General features: G+C 39.3%; 1 long non-coding RNA gene across 2 annotated transcripts in view; it reads left to right on the top strand.

Moving 5' to 3' along the window:
• The first annotated feature begins 2569 nt into the window (after positions 1-2569).
• The window catches only part of LOC142826549 (uncharacterized), a 38684-nt gene continuing 28214 nt past the window's right edge, over positions 2570-13039 (top strand). Inside the window, exons 1-3 of one of the 2 annotated variants that reach the window (XR_012900752.1) lie at positions 2570-2665; positions 8362-8498; positions 10800-12047. This is a non-coding gene — a long non-coding RNA (uncharacterized LOC142826549). Of the gene's footprint in view, positions 2666-8361; positions 8499-10799; positions 12048-13039 lie in introns of those variants that run through there. The other variant, XR_012900754.1, reaches the window with a different exon arrangement.

Raw genomic sequence — 13039 nt, 5'->3', positions numbered from 1 at the left:
TTAGGACTACATTTAAAATAATATGGTTTCTAGGAATTCCTCAGTTCAATATATTTTAGCCTTTGTTCTCTCCTGTGGATTTGTTATTTTAAATTGCTTACTGTTTTTGAGTAGTCTTGGAATTATATGATTTGTAAATGATTTTTGCTCCTCTTTAAATGTGTTAAACATAAAAAGAAAACAGAGAAAGCTTGTTAACAATCTCTCACAGGTTCTGTTAATCTGTTTAGAGACTTTTAAGTATGTTCATACAAGTATTTTTGTACTGCAGTAAAATGTAAAAATTATTAAACCCTGGGAGGAAGTGAGAAACATTAAGCATTATTAAATTCTGCATTTTTAGATACACAAAGTAGATGAGCGCTAGCTACAATATATAGCACAGGTATTTCTGTAATGGATACATTTAAAACAATCTGTAGGTTTCACTGACCAGCAAACTCAGACTTTCCCCTCTATCTGTAGTCTTCAAACTTAACAAACTTGTAATTAGAGAAGTGTTCCAACAAGACTGCATAATCAAATATCCCAAACATTGAGGGATACAGCACAGAGGAGACACTGTGAAAGCTGTGAAGGAAGGTATAGTAGTGAGTTATTTTAGAATCTAAACATACATCTGTATCTGAATTTCACTTATGAGCTTTATTTCTACATGGGCTCAACCAAACAAAAAAAAACACACATGGATTTAAACACTCCCAGATTTTTGGGAGGGTTATGTTCAAAATCCACATCTAAATTTTGCAGCTTGAGATCATTTACATACTAGGGCTTTGTTTACACTGCCAATGAACAACACAATTTAGTCATTCACTAGTGCTTTAAAAAGCCCTTCCTCCTCCCCCAGACAGAAGTGATGCTCTACCAGGCAGCAGTGTAGATGGCTCGCTCCTGTTGACAATCAAGCCCTCCTTGGAGGGGGTGCAAGTATTTTGTCTGCAAAAGTTCCAACAGTCAGCATTCACATTGCTAGACTTCCAGTGACATAGCCGTGTCGACATGGCCATGTTGTGAAAAGCTGTGTAGTGCCAACAAAGCCTAGGAAATGTAGGGAAAATTGATGGTTCCAGACTATGACTAAATGACTTTCACATGCTGCTTGAACTACATTGTTTTTGCTTATTTTATTTTAGAATGTATTTATTTAAATAAAGCATGTCACCTTTTGAGAAGGGGACTATATAGAAGTGATAAACAAAGCAAGCCTTAAACCTAAAATCCTCTGTTACAATCTAGTGCCCTCCCAGTGTATTACAGGAATATGGCACATGAACCAATTAAAATAATGCAGTTAGGAATAATGATAATTCTGAATGATGTATTCACCCCCAATACACGTGAACATCTGGTGTTTATTTGGATAGGGTTTTTATTCCTAGTTCTGAGATATTTAAACAGATAAACATCTTTCCCCTTAAAGACTATAAAATGGGAAGCATTAACAAGGGAAGAGTGTCTGTGAGTGTGTGGATGTGTGTGTATATATAGATATAGATATAGATATCACAGATTGTCAGTTAAAGCAGAAATTGGAGAGAGCTGCAAAACTTGTTTGCATGCTTTCCTGAAAATGCTAAGACTCTGTATGGAAGAAGAGGACAGTAAATTATATGACTATATATTGATGGTAAAAATGAGAATCCTGATGATTTTGGGAAGAAAGTGGGACTCTTGTCAAAGAGGAGCTGACTGGTAAGGTTTCTCTTAGAGGTTCAAGTGAATTGAACTACAGAAGTTGGTTCAGTTCCATCCCATGCAAAATAAGCTTCAGTGTCACTCAGAGAGTGCTTTTGTGATCTAAACCAGTGTTTCTCAGCCAGTGGTATGAGTACCTTCAGGGGTACTCGAGAGAAGTCTGGGGATACATTAACGCAACTGAAATTTGGAGAAAACTGAATTTTGGTTTTAAGTTTTACTGCGCATTATTATTTTTGTACTTTTTGCACCCAAACATTTCATCGCCAGCTCAGCTATGATTAAGTTGTTTAAGCAAACGTATTGCAAAGGTAGAAACAAAATGTGTGTCTGAAAACTGTAGGTAGTGGGGGTACTTATAATGTTTTTAAAAGGGGTAGTTATAAGTTTTTTTTAAAAAAAGAGGTACTTTATAAAAAAAAAAAGGTTGAGAAACACTTATCTAAACCCATCAAGGGTCAGACAGCCCTAAAATGGAGATTCATAGACAAGAGGCACCTCTTTGGGTATGTCTTCAAAGAAGAAAAAAAGGGGGTTCCTGTGTTAGCTAGCTTGGGTTAAAGAAATAATGACAACATGGCAACTTCTTGTGTTTGTAGCTCAGATTAAAGTTTATGGAGAAGCTGGGGTTGACCTCAGATTGCTAACACTTAGAAATGGAATTGTCACATCACCACCATTGTATTAACTCAAGTTAGCTAACACCAGCTAAAAATGCAATTTTTTTACAGTGAAAACTTGCCCTTTGAGTTCAGTTTAATGCCATAGGCAATAGGACTGAATCAGGGTCAACGTCCAACTGTGAGAGAACCTGTTTGGTTTGTTATTTCATCATTGTCCTTTTTCAGCATATTCTGTCACATTATAAATTGTTCTTGCATACAGTGTGTTCAGTGGTGTCTGGCAAAACCACAGGTGTCCACACACCCAGAGCACTAAACTCCTGTCTCCTGCTATTTGCTGACAGGTTGGTTTTAATACTCAGGGGTATTTTGACTGTGTTTACAGATAGCCAGACAGGTGAGGTATTTTGTTCAGTACCCTCCCTGAATACTCAGAAAGAATGTATGTGGGTTTTGGAGGTTTTTTCTGACATACATTTTTTTACTCTTGCCTGGTATGGCTCAGCTTTTCTTGGAAACTGTAGAAAATAGAATTCAAGAGTGAAAGCAAAATTCATCTAAAAAGGGAAAGGCAAGATGTTTATGAGTATGCTACCTATGTTGTACTGTATTTTAGAAGGCTCTTTGCAAAATTGTTAGTTTACAAAAACTAAATAGAGGACAGTTTCTTAATATCTTAATCACATTTTTAGAAGTAGCTCTTTCATTGGACTTGTTCTGAAATCCTTTTATAATTAGCCTTTATAGCTAGCAAAGATGACTAATCCACTTATCATTATGCTTACCTATTTTTATGCTGTAAGTATTAAGTATATAATGAATATTGGAGAATCTATAATAAGGTCTCTTTGAAGTTATTGTGCTCTGTGGCATCTCTGCAATAAACCAGAATGGTGGAGAGTTTGGTTAGGCCAACATATATTTCTCTTTGATATGAACAAGATAATGGTAAGTATATCTGTACTAGCCTGGCTTACTCTACCATTTGACAAAACAAACCATGTACTGTATACAAAAATCTAGCTACAATTTAAGGTAATGCAACTTAATTGAAAACTGTAAACTACAGAAAAAAAATAAAAAACCCAGCACAGACATTGCCAAGATGTAGCATGTCTAGGCATAGAAATCATCCATTTATATCTGTACTTCCCAAGAAATTATGAAATTAAAGTTTTAGGTTCACTGTGAAATTGGCAGAAGTTTGAAGGCAGGAGGGTTTTAGAGGATTGGTTTTTTTTGCTTGTTTGTTTAAAAAAAAAACAGTTTTCCTCTTCTGCATGAGAGAGAGTAGGGGCCATATTTTCAAAAGAGTCTGGTACCCACAGTTGTGTCCAGATTTTCAGCTCCCAGTTAGGTACCCAAATAAGTGTCCAAAACTTAAAAAGTTCCCAACATGTTGATTTCAGAACTCTTCCCCCCCCCCCCCCCCCCCCCCCCCCCCCGCATATTGACCATGAGTGTCTTAAAAGGAACTTCTAAGTGCTGGACACTTCTGAAAATCTGGCTCAAGATGAATAAGAATTGAATTCCATATCCCTAAGCATGTGTGATGGTATTATAAGCACCATCTGACCACTGCTTAGGACATGGCAAATCTCATGATATTTTTCTAAAAAGCCCCAGCTCCTGGAATCATGCATCTGAGATTTTTTTTTCAAGTCCACTAGGAGGTTATGCCCTCCTGCTCACTACACTCACCAGCCCTCCTCTGTCTTGGGGAAAGCAGCCCCAGCTATCCCCCTGGTTGCCAGGGAAGGCCGGGCCAAAGTGTGGCCAAATCTTTGCCTACACATCACAAAACCGAAAAAGAAACAAATGCTAGGTGTGAAATCCTGGAACCACAGAAACTCAACAGAGTAGGGGTGGGTTATGGCCATCGGCCAATGATAGCAAACAAAAGAGATGAAGTAGGCTTCACTGTGTATTAATTTACCAGCAGCCTCATGCTTCCTCAGTCCTGTCCAAAGTGAAATCAGCTCCTAGCTGCAACAAGTTGTGTGAGGCTTGATTAATTAATTTTGTATTTTAAAATGCTTTTAGGTCATCTGATGAAAGGTATCAGAGAAATGCAAAAATAATGAGGAGTCCTGTGGCAGCTTAGAGACTAACAGATTTATTAGGGCATAAACTTTTGTGGGTAAAACCCACTTCATCAGATTTATCAGGGTATAAGCTTTCATGGGTAAAACACACTTCATCAGTTTAATCTGATGAAGTGGGTTTTATCCACAAAAACTATCTGTGAGGGTACGTCTAGACTTCATGCCTCTGTCGCCAGATTACTTAAATCGCCGCTTCATTTTCCTATGCCCGGTAGCCTAATCTACATGCCTCTGACGACAGAGGCATGTAGTCTAGACGTACCCTGAGTATCTGAGCCCTGGTGTACAATAGGGAAATATTTTGAAATAACCATCCTTATTGCGAAATAATAAGCGGAGTGTCCACAGTACCAAGCCCATTATTTTGCAATAATGGTTTAGTTATTTCAAAATAATAACTCCTGCTTTTCTCAGGGAATAATGCTTATTTCAAAATTGTTATTTTGAAATAGCATTAGTATGGACACTCTGCTGCTGCTATTTCAAAATAACTTTTCCCCACACTAATTCAAACTAATTACTCCCCAGTGCTTCCTGGGACTCTAAGTAGAGGTAGCTCATCCACAATAACGGAGCCTGTCTTGGACTAATTTTGAGGCTTCCCCATTGTGGGGACACGCAATTTTGATTTTGTTATTTTGGGAGTTGTTTTGAAATAGTTTCCTAGTGTAGACATGCTGTAAGGTGCCACAGGGACTTCTTGTTTTTGCATATACAGACTAACATGGCTACCCCATGAGAGAAATGCAAGAAATTAGTATCGGTGGTAAATTGTGCCCACAATAACTGATGGAGCTGCAGCTAGCAGTCTCTCTGCTGACCTCATTGCATCTTGATCATATTATTTTCACTGGGAAAAAGACTAGAGAGACACTATAGCCAGAGGTGTCTCAGAGAATCATTTTATTGGAATAAGGGAAGTTGGAAGACAGGCGAAAAGAAGAATTGGGACACTTGACAATCTCTGGCCAGAATGAGAGAAAAAAGTATTTATCCCTCTATCATGTCTTTACTGGGCTTTTCACTTATCCTTAAATTTAGGGCCCAGTTTGCACTACAAAGTTTTTCTGGCATAGCTGCACCAGTTAGGAATGTCACTTGGGTAGATGCTACTCAGACTGTCAAGAGTTTCTTAGCTGGTGCAGCTTTTGTTTTGATAGGTGATGTAACTCCACCAGCAAAATAACTTTTTCCAGTATATGTGGTGTCTATCCTAAGGACTTTGCCAAATATTTTGCTTTGACTTTTTTCGAACTGAAACATTTTGATTATCTTTTTGGTTCAAAACAACTTTTCATTTCCCAGATTTCTGTTAATTTTATTTTTTCATCAAACTGAAATATATTGGATCAATTTAAATGTTTAGTTCAATCTGATATGATGTTTTCCACTTTTGTTACCAAAAATGTTGGTTTGACCCACAGTGATTTTTTTCAATTTCTTTTCAGAATAACCAGCAAACTGCAAAATCTATTATTCACAAAGCTCTTCCTATAGCCTGGTTTATCCATTGACTCCATTCCCCCTGCATTCAACCCTACCCATCCAATATGCAGGGGGGCTGTCCCAATTTAGAACCCCCATGAAATAGGCTTACAGAAGCTTGTACTTGTACTTCTGTTCTGTAACATCTGTGATTCTGCAATGACATGGTCAGCAATATGCTAGTAGCAGACCTTTGTTCTCCATCCTCCAGGAGACCAGAGCAGCTTCAGCCCCACCAGACCAATAGTCCCTCAGCTGCAAAAGGTGGAACTGCAACCCACAGAACACAAGCCACACCTACTCATTTGTGACATTAGTGAGCCTCATTTTTCTCCAGTGATCAGCCATCTCTGATTATTACTACTATAGTCTTCAAAATAACAATAGTACCTTCAGTTTTACCTTGCTATTTTATCTAACTGAATACTAGTTTTCAGTTATGAGCAAAGATTAATTGCTTTTCATCAAAGAGATGTGTGCAGCTTTGGGCACGTTTGTCTTGATTTTCATTCATCGCAGATGAAACATTTAAATTGCTGATAACAGAACACATCCACCAATCTATTTTGCTACAACATACTTTAAAATTGGGTTGGCTTGTCCCAGCAGGTACAGCAAAGGAATGACTATTGTAGGGATTCAGAAGCATTAGACAGGATATGAAACAGAAGAACATATATATTAGAAGGGAGTCAGATTTGTTTTTTCTTTTCCTGTCAAACCCTTCAAATCCTTTTCAGGTAATCCTAGAGTTTTTAATAAGCTCTATTGATTTAGGGAATGACTCACACTTGGCCCATACATTACGGGATGATGTTTAAAATGCAATCACCATACTCAAATGGTTTATTTCACAACATCTCACATCTTAGAGGTAAAAGAACTGTAACTTGAATCATAATGCAATGATGATTGATGTTTTTCATCAACACCCAATTATCATTCCATCATGGCACAAGACTTTAAAGCACTGCTGGATGAGCCAAGTAAAACACTGGTGAGCATCTGAAAATCCAGACTTTCACTCTTGCAAAATGATTTATAGATGGTAACTGCATTTATTATCTTTCAACATGTTGGGTCATGTCAGTAGTACACAGAAACACAAAGATATTTCATCTGATACTCAATTTAGCTACATTCACTAATTTTAGTCTAAGAAAAATATATAAAAGAGGAGTTCTCTTTTGTGCACTTTATTTAAAGATAAAAGTTGAATGTATACTCTTTTTAATATTTATGGTCCCCATTCCATGATGTGCTCTCAATTCCAATTGATTTCATTTAATTCCCATTATAGCTGGTGCTCAACACTTCACAAGGATTAGCCCCATAAGTAACAGAGATATTTCAAAATTAAATTATTATAACAGACATACATCTCAAACAAACAAACTCGCCTCTTGGCTAATTTAAACTAGCTAGTGAAGTATGTTAAAAGAGATGTCTCCTGTCATGTTCCATTGAGCCTTACGGCATGACTAAACATGCCTTAGAAAGGAAGGGAGTTAAGATGACAGAATAAGGCTTTTTGTTAACATGGCACAGGATTAGCCACAAAGTAAAGGGAAGTTTCACTAGAAATAAGTTCAAGTGGTTTAAAAATGCAGATACTTCAAAACCAGTGTTATTAAATGTACAGGTAGTTCTGGAAGATTTAGGTGCCTCTAACAGTGAAGATTTTGCTCCACAATCTGTTAATCATGGAGAATCATTCCTTATTTGTATAGCAAATGTTACTAACCTACACTTACAGCAAATAGTACCCGTTATCTAACAAATTGCAAAATAACTTTTAAATATTTACAAAGGGGCAATTACTTCATACTTTGCTGAAATGATGTGAGATGTGCAATAGCAGCTGTTTAATAGTATACAGAAACTCTATACACCAGTTTAGGAAAAAAACTGAAGAATGTCATGTCCATTTGAAAGCTGAGGAGCATGTTAGATAGACAGGATTTAATTACCAAAAATTGAAATTGACCAGGATATATCCTCACTGCTGCAGAACTAATTGTAGTTTTAATTAGTACAAATAGCTGAGATTTCAGTTTTACATCTCAGCAGATTGAAAAGGTGTTTTTTAAACAAAAAGTGATCTCTTTTGAAGATAAATATTTTCAAAGACAATTATTGCTTTATTTAAAATGTGCCAGTTCCCATCAACAAAAACTTTTTTTTCTTTTCAAAAGCTTTGTGTGGAAACAAAAAGTTTAGTCTTCAAAAACAAACAATTTACTCATTTTTTTTAACTGGAGGAAGCATGCATCTTTTTTTATTAATAAATGTTCACTTTGCAACCAGCTGTATTCAGAGGAAATAATTCTCCCTCTTGTGTCACTAGCAACACTTTCATTCTGAGATCTGATGAGCTCAGGGACAAGTGGAATGCCTGCAGCCATACCTGTAGGAGTACTGTCCCTAATTATTTGTCCATATCTTTGCAGCATCTAAAACCCTGATACATGGTACAATGTCAGTCTTATACGTTCTGATTTTTGGAGGCTGTCATTCAAAAAATGACACAGAGATATGCAGCAAATCCACTTCCATGGGTGGCGTGTCATTCTTGGCAAGTGGTAAGGTAAGATTTTAATTCTAGGCCAGCTCTGTTCTGATTTATGTTTCAGTTGTGTGTGCTAGTCTTTTAATTGAAGAAGATTAGAGCTGGGGAAAGTAGAAGAAACAAAGTTAGGCTCTTAAATTCTGGCTTTGAATTTTAGGAAAATCAAAGGGAATACAAAATTAATTCAATTGGCAACTTCTAAGTTTTCTTCACAGTGCTATTTACCTTTACTCCATTTCCACTTAAAAGAATAGAAAAGTACCCCTTCAAAAATTAACTGAAATACATACTGTAATAATGTATGAGTATATTCCTTGTGATACTTCAGTGTTAGCATATCAAGTTACCTTTACATTAGCTCCCTCAAAAATTAGTTTCAATTGCCACCCTGTAGCTCAGCTAAGATTATGTGTAGCTCTCTAATAGCTGCTTTTGATAAACATATGAAAGAATTACATCTGCTGGTTTGAGCTGTCAAATGAATGTTTATCCATTTTATGTAATAGATTTCCAGGTACACGAAGGCTTCCTTATACTACTCTGGCAACATAAAAGGGCACTAAATTAGGTGTAAATATAGTTTACTTTAAAACCCTTTACAGGTGCAATGTGGAGAGCAGTGTTAGTGGATACAAGAATCTGCCCATATATATCATACTTTCATGGTGGTATAAGCCTGGCTGATTTTGTTAATCGAATTAAATTCAAATGCAATCATATATTGGAACAAACATACATAAAAAATAGGGCTTTATGACTCCATACCATTGACATATGTGCATTACCAGGTATATAGTCCCACTGTAATCCTTAGAAAGAGCTACCGTGCTACCTAGGTTATATCTCATCATTAGCCACCAATTACAGATTCACAGCAGGATGCTTAAATACTTTGTATTCTGCCATTCTGTTGCTTGCAGTGCATTGGGCTTATTTTAAACTGAACAATTCAATGTCAGAGTGCATTTTGTGCTCTACTGCAAACCTGTGTTGCAACCATTCTACGGCTTCAGGGGGTATCCGAGTTAGTCTATACAGGATAAACTTAAAAAACAACAAATGGTCTAGTAGCACTTTATAGACTAACAAAACATGTAGATGGTATCATGAGCTTTTGTGTGCACAGCCCGCTTTTTCAGATGACTAGAGTTTTGAGTTTAGGATGTGCAGACCCAAAATAAATAGGGGAGAAGGGAGAGGCAGGAGGGAAAAAAGAGAGGTGCGGGAAACAAGGAGCAGAGAGTATGAAAATATCAAAGGGAAAAACAAGTAGGCAGGACTGGAACCTTCATTGAATATTCGGTTGATAATGTCCCAGCCATCCCTTATCTCAATTGTGGCCATCAGCATCAGAATTGAACTTGTGGGTGAATTATAATTCCAACACCTCTCTGTGTATTTGACTAGTTGAACTGGTTTGTGACAAGACAATTCTATGCTTAGCCTCAGATTATTTTGTCCAGATTTAGTGTCTTGTTATTCTCACTATGAAGATATAATTGACCTCAGGTACTATTTAAGGGCAAAATAGGTACACTGGGAATAGAAGGTAGACTGGGAAGAGCTATCCCAACATTACTGCACAAGGAGCAGTGGATCTTCAGTAGAAGTGGGGAGCAGCACAAGGCCCTGACTCTGTGACACCTCCCTTTCTTTGGCCACATCTCCATACCTCCTCTTTCTTCGAAGACTCTGTTCTCTGGCCAGGCTGCAAGCCAGATCCAGGCACTGGTAAGAGTCACCCAGGGAGCTTTGACTGCTGGGGGAAATCCCCAAACCCTCCACTTTCCTTGGGTAGGGGCCTGAGAGGTCCACGAACAGCCCCTGTCTCAGGTCTGCACCCTCCAGGATGTGTCACCTCCACCATATGGTGGGTTTGGGGCTCCCCACTGCAAAGGCAGGGGACTGGACTCGATGACCTCTCAAGGTCCCTTCCAGTCCTAGTATTCTATGATTCTATGAAATTGGGCTCCCTGGATGATAGCCTGGCTCTGGCTTCTGCCTTGGTCAATGGGTCAGGGCCACGGAGGGAAGAGAAAGAGCAAATATTGAGGACAATGAGAAGGGCCAGCCCCAGGATGAGGCTGGCACTGAAGGCAAGGCTATCCACTTGGGTGAATAGAGGACAAAAGAGATCAGCCAACCTTCACACTTCTCTTTCTTCAGCAGGGCTGCCTGTGTTCAAGAACATGGTGATCAAGTGAGTGTCAGGTCAATTTAGGTCCTTATCCAGTCCCTCTGCTCTTACATCCAGAAGTTATAGGGGAATATTGTAGGGTCTTGGTGTCTTCCATTGCTTGCTATATCTTGTGTTCACAGGTGTTGTGACCCGATGCCTTGACTGAGTTGATGAGTATATCTTTTGTGTCCGTTGTACTCTCCTACACTGCTGGACTCCATGCCAGCCATTTGGTGCAGAACTCAGATCACTGGAAGCAACTGGAGAGCTGCACTACAGACCGTGCTTAGAGCTACTGAAGATTCTATTCAGCTGGTAGCTGTAACCTGTTTGCCAGTGGTGGGATCAAGCCCTTATTTCTAAAAGGGCCTATACCCCAAGTGGTTTTCCCAGCTAGGTCCAACCATCACCCCTCTTAGCTTAGCCTTATTTTTGTTTTAAATGAAGGTGGTGAGCAGACGAGACCTAACTTTCCTGTAGGTCTGATAACATTTCCTTGGAATTACTCAAGTATATCAACAAGAGGGAAACCTCTCACCTTTAGATCACCATAGTTTGGGCCAGTTTCTGGAGCAGAGTATAGAGCCATGGGGCAGTTAATGTAACTTGCAGTCAGATTTCTATACAGAAATTGGATATGACAGCCTGAATAAATGCATTGTGCACTCAGAGGAATGCACAGCTCAGCAGTGGAAGGCTGTTTCATGGTTGCTACTATAGATGTGACCTAGTGCTCCATCCTAACGTCCAATTTGGACCACTAAATTCATATTGTGTCCCATCCCACAGCTGTATGCCCCCTTCACCAGAGGTGGGGAACCTTAGGCCAGGCCTGGCTCACCTGGGTCTGCTCCTGAGGCTCAACATTGGGGAGCCCATGATAGCACTCCAGTCCCTCTGCCACCTACCTGCAGGGCTGGTGCACATAAAATCTATTAGCCTGCCCCCACCCCCATAAACTCTGGTGTTCAAGGGCAATGTGGAGAGTTGTCTTTGTGCTTGTCAGTCACAGGCTTCTCGCTTGCATGCAACCCCCAACAGAAGGTTCCCCACCCCCTCCCTACACCATTCCTCCACTCATACACAGTTCCTCAGTCCCTGTTTATACAATACAGGATCTGAGGTGAAATCTGAGAGCATTCACTCACTGTACCACCTAGGAAATATCTCCAAAAAATAAAATTAGTACAACAGATATGAAAAGCAGTTGTTATGCTGGTATGCCAGTTTTTTTCCACTGCAATTTCCTAAGATTATTTAGTTTGTAATTTATGCATGGTAATCAACATTAAATTAAATATCCTTATTGCCCAATTACATGTACGTACTCTAATTATGTAATTAAGATGTGCAATTATGGAATTGGAAAGTGTCATTATTTAGTAAACAGTTTTACACAACTTACTTTTACTTTTTAAAACTCACTTTTAGAAAAAGATAAATTACCACACCAGACATGCTACATCAATGGTTCTTAAACTTTCAGGCCCACAGCCCTCCACACTCAATGCAGACCTTTCTGCGACCACCAGCTAGCCACTCATGATGACAAATTGGGTGTAGAATGGGGTGGGAGTATGAGTGCCTGGGAGGGAGAGAGGTTGGCTGCAGGAGTGGGGGAGGGGTCAGAGTGGAAGGAAAGGTGCAGAAACAAGCTAGAAGTGTGGTGTCTGGGCATGAGGGGAATGGGAGGCACTTGTCTGGCTCTGTGCCTCCTGCCACTCCCAGGAACTGCCCCTTCCCATTACTCCCATTGGCTGATTCCCACCAATGGGAACAGTGGGAAAAACCTCTAGATGAGCAGTTTCCTGTGCTGCTCAAGGAACCACTTCCTTTCCCTGCAAACCAGTTTTCGCCCACAAGGCTCACCTCTTTTCCTTGCCCCTAGTGGCACTCCACTGGCGCTGGCCACTGGTGCTCCAACTTCATGTGGGGGGCAGGCCTGGAGCACCAGTACAGGCTCCCTGCTCCAGGGTAGAGGGGCGGAATGAGCTCCAAGCCCATCGCCCACCTGCAAGAGGATCACGGACCACTAGTCTGCCATGGACCACACTTTGAGAACCACTATGTGACATGATAGGAATATTAGTTAAAATTATTCTATAATCCATATGCATAAGGAAACAGAGTTAGGAATGCACATTTGAACATATCTTAATTTTTTTTAGTACTCTAACAATTGCAATTTTCATGTTGTTTTAACATGGGGTTTTGGTTGCTTATTTTCAAATGGTCTTTCCTGCTTTTTGTTGTTTGATTTGTTGGTGGGAAGTGTTTGGGTTTTTTTTGGGGGGGGGATGGTTTGTTTGTTTGTTTGTTTGTTTGTTTGTTTGTTTGTTTGTTTTTGGAGGGGGGAATAAAAAAGAGAAGAAATTCCATA

This window comes from Pelodiscus sinensis, chromosome 1 (genome assembly GCF_049634645.1).
Source record: "Pelodiscus sinensis isolate JC-2024 chromosome 1, ASM4963464v1, whole genome shotgun sequence".
Taxonomy (NCBI): domain Eukaryota; kingdom Metazoa; phylum Chordata; order Testudines; family Trionychidae; genus Pelodiscus; species Pelodiscus sinensis.
Note: the sequence above shows the minus strand (reverse complement) of the source record. Positions and strands in the feature narration are given on the sequence as shown.